At 43.3% G+C, this 11,288-nt stretch overlaps 1 long non-coding RNA gene across 1 annotated transcript; it reads right to left on the minus strand.

The window, feature by feature from the left end:
- Positions 1-795: 795 nt before the first annotated feature.
- On the minus strand, positions 796-8,452 carry LOC131582624 (uncharacterized). Its single transcript, XR_009278374.1, has 3 exons — positions 7,577-8,452; positions 6,794-6,902; positions 796-2,362 (listed from the first exon to the last, which is right to left on the minus strand). It is a non-coding gene; the product is annotated as an uncharacterized LOC131582624 (long non-coding RNA).
- Positions 8,453-11,288: the final 2,836 nt, after the last annotated feature.

Below are 11,288 nucleotides of genomic sequence, written 5' to 3' on the forward strand. Positions count from 1 at the left end.
TTTAACTCTATTACATCCATTTTAGATCTATTTTAGATCTATTATTTGAACTAATAACTGATATTAAGGAATTGCCTCCTCCTTTAGGTTTTACATGTCCCTTTTCACAGCAGATAAATATATTTCAGTGTGTGTTCAGCTACAAAATCGATCCTACTGATTAGTGAGTAATTACATGTATATGTGGCCAGGCATTAAATCTGAAAAAAATCGGATTTGGGGAAATTTTTGGCGTAATCCTTGCAGGGTGTGAGTGGGAATAGATCCACAGGGAGGCAGGATCAGCTAATTAGGCTTCTCCCCCTCCTCTCTATTTTCATGTCTGGCCTCCTGTTTTGTGTGTTCCCAAACGAGTACACGATAATTACTTCATTAGGAAACTATTAGAAGGGAACAAGAGAAGATGAGTCACTCGCTTTTTGTCCCCGCTTTTATCTGATGGTGAGAAGTGAAGGAATTTTAAAAATCTTTTCTAGGTCACCGATCCTTCCAAGTGCTCGTGCCCATCTTCCCTCCTCCCTTCCCCCTCCTGGACTCCAAGTGATTTTGCAGATCCTGATGTGGATGCAGAAATCTACCCACAAGGAGCCTTTTCCACTGGAAAAGCATTTCTTTATTTCCTTTTTGTATTTTGTTCTCTCTAGATAAGGAAAACCAGCTCATCATTACGTTGTTGGTGGTGGTGGTTTTTTTTTTCTCTTATAACAATAATTATTTGTGAATTACATTTTGTGGCTCTCAAACATTGGCTCGGAAGTTCTCTCACACTGGAAGAACTGGATGGAAATATTTAAAGACAGGGAGAAACACTTCAAATTGAAAAAAAAAAAGCTCTTTAAAACCCATGTGTTGTACAATATTCATCCACCCACATTTAGGTCCTCACTGATAATATATTTTAAAAATTACTTAATACATTTAGGTTGCTTTCTTTCTTCATGGGATGTCTTTATTCTATCACTTCAACCACCATGTCAAGAATATGACAAAGAGGAGCCTCCAAATCCACATTTAAGCAGTAAAATAAATGATCTGGTTCCCAGAAGAGCTGAGCACTCTGCAGTCATGAGCAGGACGAGGATTCCAGTCCATTTTAAAATGGAAGCCTTAATTTTTATTGCATCAGAAATGTATTTATTATCTTCTGGAAAGGAGATCTGGCACATTTTGGAGAAAGTTCCCTCAAAGAATGGGAACTGAGTCCCTTGTTGGCTATTTAATCACAGTATCAGCTTGCCTTGCTGTTTTCCAAGTCATTTTACCATTGACTTGCCAAAACATGTGAGGTCTCCTTGCCCCAACTGCCACTCGGATTAAAAGTGATTGACAAGGGATACAATTAAGGTCTGATTCAGAATTCACCAGGCTTAAATCCCCCTGGTAAGAAAATACTTTGACTCCCCAAAAAAACAAAACAAAACAAAACAAAAAACAAAACAAAACAAAACAAAACAAAACAAAACAACTAAAAGTTCTCCTTGGAATAACCCTGACGAGTTAATATTTGAATATTCCAGGAGTATTGCAGCAATAGTCAAAAATCAAAAGAAAAGTACTCTGAGCAGTGGCTGGTTCCAGTTCCTTGAAACAACAACAACAAAAACCATGAGGCTTTGAGATCAGAATCTCCTGGTGTGATTTGCATATTGATACAGAGCAGATGTTTCAGAAACAAATGCTGCTGCATCTGCTGATGGATTGGCTTCAGCTGCCTGCAGAGGAGTTCAGCGGGGGTAGGGTGTCACATTTGTCATTCTCATCGACTTTATAAGTCCTCTGTTGACCCAACAGTACCTGAATAATTTTTTTTTTTTTTTCCCTGCAGTAAATTAGAGAGGGAAGCCTGCAGGGGAATGGGGTATTTTTCCCAGATCACAGGAGAAGTTGGCTGAGGCTGCAGGGATGAGTTTTGCTGTTTGTTTTCACACTGTTCTGCTCAGTTTTTCCCCTGTCTTGGATAAAAGGCAGAAAACAAAAATAAGTGGTCAAAATATTAGTCCTGTCATTCAGTAGCTGTCATTGTTTCATTTTCATGTCAAGTTATCCTGATGTGGGTCTTCCCAGCATTTCTGGAGGAGCTCTGATGTTCCAGTGATGGATATTAAACCCTGAGCCTTGGGAGTTCCTTGCTCCAGAGTAAAAACTGGGCAGTGAAACAAACAGTGATGGTTTGAATGACAAATTTCTCAAGGGCTTTTTGAGGAGAAGGAAAAGCCAAGGGCATCGAGGTGGACTGGGTGAGGTTTCTTCTAAATAACAACGAGCAAATTGAAGTGTCCCAAAGAAGTGAGGTCCTGCGGTCACTGTGTGTTTGCAGCTCCTCCCATGCACTGCAGCTCAGTTAAAGCAAAAGGACTGAGGGCTGAGGACAAAATAAGGGTGGAAATTCAGGGCCAAAAAGATTCCAGCTCTGCTCCTCAGAAGAAAGAATTTCCTCCGAGGTGCAGCACCATAAATGTGCTGTACAAACAACACCCAGAATCCCGCATTAGAGGAAACCAAATAATAGGTGCCTAAGGAAATAGCTGGGATTTAGGGGGCTTAAACCCAGGCCCTGCTGTGATACAATAGCCTTATTAAGCATGATATTTTATATAGGATCCGGAGAGTTTGAAGGGTTTGCGGCGTGTTTGGGTAAGGATCAGGGGGATTTGGGAGCTGTGACCTCATCCCGCATTTGAAGCTATCAGAGCTGGGCTGCTGAAGGGCTGCGAGGTTTGGCCAACTGGAAGGCAGAGCCCAGAGCAGCTCTGCAAGCTCAGTGTTTACCAGCCTGGAGCCTATAATTGTTTTTTTTTTAGCGGGGGAAGTTCAAGGCCACCCAAAGAGCGTTTCACAGTGCTCACCAAACCAATAAATGCTGGAGTTAGGAAAGGCCACAAACCGGAGCTGCTGGCCAAGGCTTGGCTGCCTGGCTCCCTCGGACTTTAAAGCAAATTGTGTGGCTAAAACCTCCTGCACCTCTTGGAAAGCTTTGGGCTTCACCTACCCACTGAAGCCAAAGCATCTGGAGGAGGGGAAAAGGTCTCCTGTGACCAGGAATGGCAATTTTCCTCTAAATAATTAGGTCTTTGCCAGCTCTACAAGCTCTTGCATTACCATAGAATCACACAGTAGTGGAATGGTTTGAGTTGGAGGGGAATTTAAAGTCCAGCCAGTTCCAACTCCCTGTCATGGGCAGGGACACCTTCCACTAGACCAGGTTGCTCAAATTCTTTGGATTCTGGATGTTTGCCACTTGGGAACGGATAGCTGGAGCAGGAGGAAGCAAGGAGCACACCAGGATTGCACATCTGCCTGGTCTGTTGGTACCCAGCAATGCAAACTTGCATCCAAAATGCCTGGTAGGAAGTGGGAAAGAAATATGGAAGCACTTACAGCAGTGAATCAGCCGTGGGGATTTTTATAAAGCTTTAATTTTGTATTAGAGCAAAAGGAAAAAGCCCCAAACTCGGGGAGCACCACAACATGGGCAGCTTTCAAACATCTGCCTGTGGGTCCAGTTAAATCAGATGGCAAAGGAGGTTTTCCATGGAAGTTTGGGATTCTCAGCTGATGTGAGATTACGTGTGGCAAATTGTGTCTGTGTTGATTCTGGGTCAGAAATTGCACGTTGGGATATGGCACTGCTCAGGTCTGGGCTGGATTGCAAGGCTCTCTTTCACCATCCGTATGAACACACTCTCCAGATTAAATCAGACTTGCCTAGAGGCTCAAGCGAGAATAAATTTCCAGCACTTGTGATGCTGGGATAGGACTCTGGAGCCATGGGTACAGATTCCTTGGGGATTTCTTATTTTTTTTTCTGTGTAAGAGCTTCATATCGCCATAAATTCTGCATAACTCTGCTATCAAAGAGGTTAAATGAGACTTTTGAGAGGGGAAAATCAGACTTTTCAGAGTGTGAGATACATCTGGTCCCTGGGCAGAACTTTGGGAGTGTTATCTCTGGAATCTCTCTTTATCTGGATATACTCAAGTAATTGTGTTCACGGGTATAAATCGATATTATATTTAAATCAAAAACTTGATTTACCTGTTTGGGAATTCAAGGTGCTAAAATAAAGTCCTAAACATCATTAAAGAACTTAAATACACTGAGGTTTGCTGAGGACAATCGATGGCTTTGATGTCCACTGGCTCAGGCTGTAACAGCACAGATAATCAGAGTGCCATTAATAAAATGTTCTTTCTGCCTGAAAATTAAATTAGCTGAGTCTGATACATTTTATATCCCTTGATGACCCAGCATGGCCGGAGCAAAGCGGGAATATAAAAGCCATCTGACGTACTTTGTCTTCGGCTGTTTTGGGAAGCTCCTCAGCTGACGTGGGAAGCAAATGTTCCACAATCTCATGGGGTCTTTCTTGGGGGCTGACTGGTTTATAGCTGGGGAAAAAAAAAAATAAAAAAATCCCCAGCTGGTTTCAGTAGCTATTTGTTACCAGCTTAAAGATCAGGTTCTTCAAGGTAAACTGAAAATGACAATTGGAAAATAAACATGAGCCACTTGGTGTGTGTCCTCTATTGGGCTGAAATGTGACCCGTGTGGGGAGAGGTTAAAGGGTTAAATTGTGCCTCGCTCATTACGGGCCTGGAAAAAAAAAAAACCCTGGGTAAACTCAGAGGGGTGAGGCAGCTCTGAAACCCCTCAGTGCTGCTCGGTGAGGCTCTGCAGTGACATGTGATACCCACTTTCTGGAGTGTCATGGTTATCAACTGCTCAGCGTTATAAGAACTGACGTCAAAAAGTGTCGGGCAGCCGCTCTCTCCTTGCTCTGGTTGTCACTCTGAGCTCAGAAGAAAAGCATCAGGGATGTTTACACATGGCAAAGTTATTAAGAGCCCTCACAGAGGGGTTTAAAGGCTGCAGTCTCACCTGGAAGATGGCTGGCTTGATCTTAGCCCTTTCCTTCTGGCTGGAATACCTTCCTCATAAAAACCGAAATGGGCCCCAGAGAGCATTTATGTTCCCCAGCCTCATCCCTCCCTCTGATTTAAACCAGCTCCCAGTGAGAGATTTAAGACCACCCTGAATAGAGCTGCTTGTCAGGCTGCTCATTTAGGGTCAGAAAGCAGCAAAGCATTTCAGCATGTGCCCAGAGTTTGGGCACCTGCTCAATCTTGTTTTCTACTGACTCTGAGATGCTCCTGGCTGACAAAATTAAAGCATTCCCCTAAGACTTAGATTTAAACTTTTTTTAATTATTATTATTATTATTTTCACAAAAACAGTCTAAATATATTCCTGATAGTAGCTGAACTTCAGGTGTTCATTTATGAGATTCTTAGCCAGAGGATTTAGGGAGAAAAAAAAACTCCTCTCACAGCACAAGTTATTTTTATTCTTCAGAAGGAAAAATATATCTTGCTTTGAATTAATAAAGAGAAATAATATATTGGAGGATAACACACAGTGCTCATGGAACCCAAGTCACCCCTGCTAACAGATATCCAGAATGCAAAAAATGGATTTTTGGTCCCAAATGGAGCACTTTGAGGAAGCCCTTGAAATAAATGTCTGTCAAATATCTGCCTGCTGTGGTCATATTTTCTGTGTGATACTGGAGATCTCCTTCTCCCACCTGTGTTTTACAGGCCACGCCTTTCCTGACAAGCACCCCAAAAATGTGAGAATTCAACAAGTCGAAATGACAACTGCCAATGTTTCCCAAATATTCAATTTGACCAGAAATAATATTTTCCAGCTGACAGAATCTCTCCCAGACGGAACTTTTTGGTGCCAAATTTACTTCCCAATAAAATATTGCCTTGCTCGACTCATTAGCTAATCATGGTCAAATTTGGGGATGAATATAATTGGTTAATGTTTTACACACAAGCCTAACTTGACTCCTTTTCAAGGAGAGGCCACTGGATCTTGGAAAATATCATCAGGCTGTCAGCATTTAGTTGAGAACAAGTTCATAAAGGCTTAAATAAATCATACTGAGCTTCTCTACCTTCACGATGAGTGGCAAGATGGAGATTTTAGAGGTAACAAAACAGGCAATCACAGTGCAATTCCACTATTTTAGTATGGAATTGACTCTTTTTCATGCTGTCAGACACTTTGCATCCTCATTTTTCTTTTAGGAATGCAGTGCTGACGTGGGTGAAGGCCCAAGGGTGGGAGAAGGGTGATCACAGCAAATCTCAGTGTTTGTGTTTGCGTTATTCCTTCCCTCCTTACCTTAGCAAGGTGGGGGATCACCTTCACACCTTTCTTTATTTTCCCTCTTCTGTGTCCCACCAAAAAAAGCCAGCCAGCCATGAATTTATTTAAAATCATTCCAGGTTTATCTTTATCTTTATCTTTCCAACACATAAAAGAGCAACGTGGCTTAGGAGGAGAATCAGCCCGTTGAGGATCAGGTGCTTCAGCCTCAGGCTGTGACTTTGTCACTAATTTACACAACAACTGCTGAGTTTATTTTCCCCTCATTCTGGCCCGTGTAAAACGGGGTTTATTTTCTTGGTTGTGGGTCTATTTAAGGAACACACATTGTAAGGGCTCCTTCTCAAAGGGAGTTTTGCTATTTTAAGCCCAAGGGTTGTGTTCCAAAGCCTTGATGTCTCCCTGCAAATACTGCAGCGGCCAATTGCTTGTCACAGCCTAAGCTGCTTTATCAGCAGCATGATCAATGGTCTCACCACAACTTAAAGGCAGGAGCATTTCTCCTACAAGGCTCTGGAGTTTTTCCCCTGCTACTGCCCCATGTGGATAAACCATTAAAGGGAAAGGAGCAGCCCCACACTCTCCATCAGCACATTGCCACAGCAAATTACTCACATCCAACAAAACTCCTCTGGAAGATGCGATCCCAGTATTCCTGCAGAGCCTTCCTGAGTGTTTGGAAGATCTTTGCCCCGTGGTGGATGAGAATGAAGCAACCTGGTATCTGGGGAATCAAAAGGAGAGATTAGACAACAGCAATACATCTTGGAAATCATCCAGTACGCTCATTATTGGGAACTTTTTCCAGGGAGGAGGAGTATAAATAAGAAAGGGCTCTAAGTGGAGGAGGAGGTTTCTCGGTGACAATATAAAAATGAAGTGTGGCAGTGTGACCTTTTCAGAATGCATTTAAACTTCCTCTGGCCCCCCTGGGCTATCCCATATCTGTGTGGTTCACATTACCCTGCTCCCAGAAACATTTGCTTTCGAGCAGGAGGGCGTTGTTAACCCTCCTCTCTTCGCAGTGACTCCTTCCAGAGGTCCAACCAAGCTCCTTTCCAGTTTGGCCTCTCTCTCCCCTTGCCCAACTGTTTAAAATATTCTGTTTTCCTTTTCCAGGTCGGAGGGGGTTGTATATTTAAATTTCTCACGCCTGTTAAAGCTTGGGCAGGTCCCATTACAAAGTCAATACCCAGGAATGGAAAACATCTCCCAAAGTTTCAAGCAAATTCTGGACAAATTTAGCAGGCGGTGTCTGACTTTGCTCCCCATCCACAAACTCCACGCTAATAGAAAGGGTTTGCTGCATCTGGATCCTGCCTGGGCTGTGATTGTAGATAAGTTTTGACCGAGAGAGGGGCTGGGGTTTGGTTTGGGTTGCACATTTTCCCCTCTCACCTCTGACACGGCCAACACACCATAACAAGAGGAGGGAGCTCCCCGAGGGACAGCGCTCAGGGTCGCCGCGGATTAAACGTTCTCAGGCACGACTCCTTCCAAAGGCAGGAGCAGGGAAGAGCTCAAAGAGCCAGAGCCTGCTGATGAAGGGCCTTGAAGGATTTTCCAATCCCATCTCGTGGAGCTACTTGCCGTACAACCACCCAAAGCGTGCTCTGACAGAGGCTCAAGTTTGCTATTTAAAGATCAGCCACAGCAGAGGAAGGCTGAGAGATGTTTGTTTCACTTTGTCCTCTCACTCAAGCTGGATTTTTTTTGCTAATGTTTTAGGAATGTTTCCTTATCAGGATTATAAAAAATAAATACAGCTAGCACTTTGGCAGTCAAAAAAGAACAATATAGATTAGAAAATGATTTAGTGCCCTTATTTCACTAACTAACCCAGATTGCCTGATCTCAGGAGCAATTATCCATGTGAGCAATTCTGCTGTGTGAAGATCTTTGTTGAAAGCACTGGAAGTGTTTGTGCAAGCAGAGCTACGTAGCTGCAGATTCAGGCCTCAGTTTCCTCATGTTGAGTTTAAGAGCGTTAATTAAGAGTTAATTTCCTTTATAACTTATTTTTTCAGTGAAAAACAGTTCTCTTCAGAGGGTGAAGTTAAATGGAAACGCTGCATTTTGATGAAAATTCTCTGTATCCCTTAACTAAACAAGGAGTTTGTTACATGTAGCTCCTCCCCAGACATAGCTGTGCTTATCAGAAATTCTCAGTAGATTTCTGACTCTTCGATGTGGCTCTTCTCGACCATTTTCATCAGCTTTGAGAACTTCACAGCTCCATTAGAATGAAAAGATTTTAACCAGTTCTCACCAGTCATTTATACCACCAAAGGTTGGTAGCCTAAAAAGCAGAGAAAAGCATGAAAAAACTTGCAAAACAAACTTGAAATCTGCACAAAGCTCAAAATGAACAGATGAAAACTGCATAATTAACAAATAAATTAAACAAATCACCAAAAGCACAATGTTTTCCTATGAAATATGGGGAATTTCTGCTAACGCCACCAGAGACATCACTATTGCTACTGATATAAATTAAATTATGCTGGGATTTAGGGGTGATAGACAGGTAAACAAGCCCTGGGTTTAAATATGTGAATTCTGGTGGTTTTCCCCACAGAATTTGTGAATAAAACCATGGTAGCTACTCCAAAATGTGCCCTCTGACATTGGACTATGCCTTAAACTGTGATTCAGGGCCTCATGGCATGAGCTTCATGTTTCAGAGAGGTTTCCACAAACTTGGGCTCGTTATTCCATGACAATTTATTAACACTTCCAGGCGTGAGTGCTTCAGGCAAAACAGAACAAGAAGCATGACCCTGCTCACTAACAATATCCACGCTTGGATACCAAGCTGATGATTTCAGTGCAGCCCTTCCATGCAAAATTCTGGGAGACTTCAGCTTAAAGAAAGAAAAACAACTTGAAAAGTCACCTCCCAATAAAAGGAGGTTAGGCAGGATTATTCTAAGGTCCCACCTGATTTGGAAATGTATAAATGCATGCATGTGCTTGGATAATTTTAGAATTTTTGTGAAGTCGAAAGGCACATTTTCAGATAAGTGCTAGGAACACTTGGCAAGCCCGTTTGAAACATGCTGTAAGATTTTTGGACATAGCGTGTATTTATAAACCACAAAAAATACATTCTATCTCTTGTTTTGTCTCAGCATTAATGGCCAGCTACACTGAGAATGTTTAGAAGAAACTCCAGCCACATTTTGGAGGATAAATCTGGGAGCTGCACATTCACCTCACCGTGGGACAAGTTTTTACTCTGATAACTTTAAATTTTCCCTGGTTGAAAGCAACGAGAATCACTCGAGCAGTGACAGCAGCTCCTATTTAAACAGCAAAGCTTCATTTCAAAACCTTCTCTGTCCCAGCGTGGCAGAGTAATACAGATGCCTTTGGGGCTCTCCAGCATTTTCACAGAGAGCCCATTAACTTGGATCCAAATCTGTGCTTGGCCAGACATTTCAAGTCCTCAGAGAAAAGATCTGAAAAGCTTTATCTGGGCCTGATAACCATCAGAGCTAAAGTATGGCTTGGCTCCTGATTTACATCATTGCAGAGGAAAGGAGAACCGTCCAGTTGTGCTGATAAAGTTCTAGCAAAGTGAAACCAAATAAATCTTGGAGATGCCATCAGCTTGTTTGTTTGCTTGCTTGCTGTCCGATGACATCAGCCGAGTGCCCGGTTTATCTTTATTTTAACTTGAACTGGAACCTTGTCAGGCTTTGCCAGAGCTGTGCCAAAGGCACGTAGCAAAACCACATCAAATTCATCCAGTTCGATGTTTTCTTTGTAAATGCTCTAAAATGGGCTTGACTCTGTCCCAGAGGATCATTAAAGTTCCTGAACTTTCTGGGGCAAGCGCGACCAAGTTCAAAGCAAATCTGGGCTTGATTTATGGTTCTGATTGGAGACCAAGGAAAAGTCAAATTTACAGTCTGAGTTTTATGTTGAGTTTCTTGTGCGCTCTCAGTCTGAAACTTGAAGCTGAGGGGGTTGGAAGTGCAGGAACACTGAGCCCATTGCTGGTACAACGCTCAGCTGGCGAGGGCTGGCACAGCCCGAGGAGCTCCCTGGCAGCTCACGCAGCCTGAGGACTTTGCTCTGGTGCCAAATGAAGCAGTTTGCTGTTAGAAGCGTTTAAAAGACGAATAAAGTGACACTGGAACACGGCTGAATAGTTTCTTTAGAGATAAGCTGGGCTGTTTCATAGGAGTTGGGCTGGTAGAACATAAGCTCCCACCACTCCAAGCACTTTGAAGCATTCCAAGCTGAAGCAAGGAGCATTAATTGCTCTCAGAATCGCAGGAAGGAGAAAGCTGTGCCTGGTAGAGAGGCTAGCAACAATTCTGCAAAATTTGGGAGCGTTTTGGGAACACCATGTCACCGTTTTGAGGCGCAGACGCCAAAAGTGGAGGGTTTAGGGGAAGTAGGTGTTGTGCCATTGTCACTTTTTATGGATGGAGGTCTCGGAGAACAATGCTCCAGCAGGAGCCGCTGGGAGGGGAGCCAAGTGGAAATATCCCATCACAGCCAGTGTTTGCTGTGAGGCTGCAGCCCCAGAGCCTTGCCATGACTTCACTGACACAAAGTGCCTGGAACAAAAGAACAATGCATTCAGGCTTGGAAGAGCTCTCCTTGTTTGAATGCATAATAGCTCTTATTGGACAATGAACTCCTTGTAAGATCATGGAAAAACCATTGTGGAAGGTCTGGAATACCTTTTTGCTGCCAACCCTGGCCCAGATGATTGCAGATTTTATTTCAAAGTGTTCCTGAGGGTTTGAATGTTCAGTTCATTTCCGCAGGAATCACCCCTGTATCAATGATTTTCTGTTAATCCCGATCCTTGCTTTGCTCCATATATCCTGAGATGAGTTAATTCCAAGACGATGAGCTCAAATCAGTGTTTTTCTTGGAAAAAAGTGCTCCAAGCCACCAGCATTCCCCTCGCCACGAGTACAGTTGTGGAGCACAATGAGGAAGTCTGTTTGAAGGAACCGTCTGCTCGTCCGGGGTTGTCCCGGTGGAAAGACACCCAGGGCTCCAGCCCAGGAGTGAACTCACCCTCAGGAGCCCAGGATTGCTCAGCATCCCCACACGGGAATGGGTTGCCACAGGCTACAAAGAGTCA

Source organism: Poecile atricapillus, chromosome 10 (genome assembly GCF_030490865.1).
Source record: "Poecile atricapillus isolate bPoeAtr1 chromosome 10, bPoeAtr1.hap1, whole genome shotgun sequence".
Classification (NCBI taxonomy): domain Eukaryota; kingdom Metazoa; phylum Chordata; class Aves; order Passeriformes; family Paridae; genus Poecile; species Poecile atricapillus.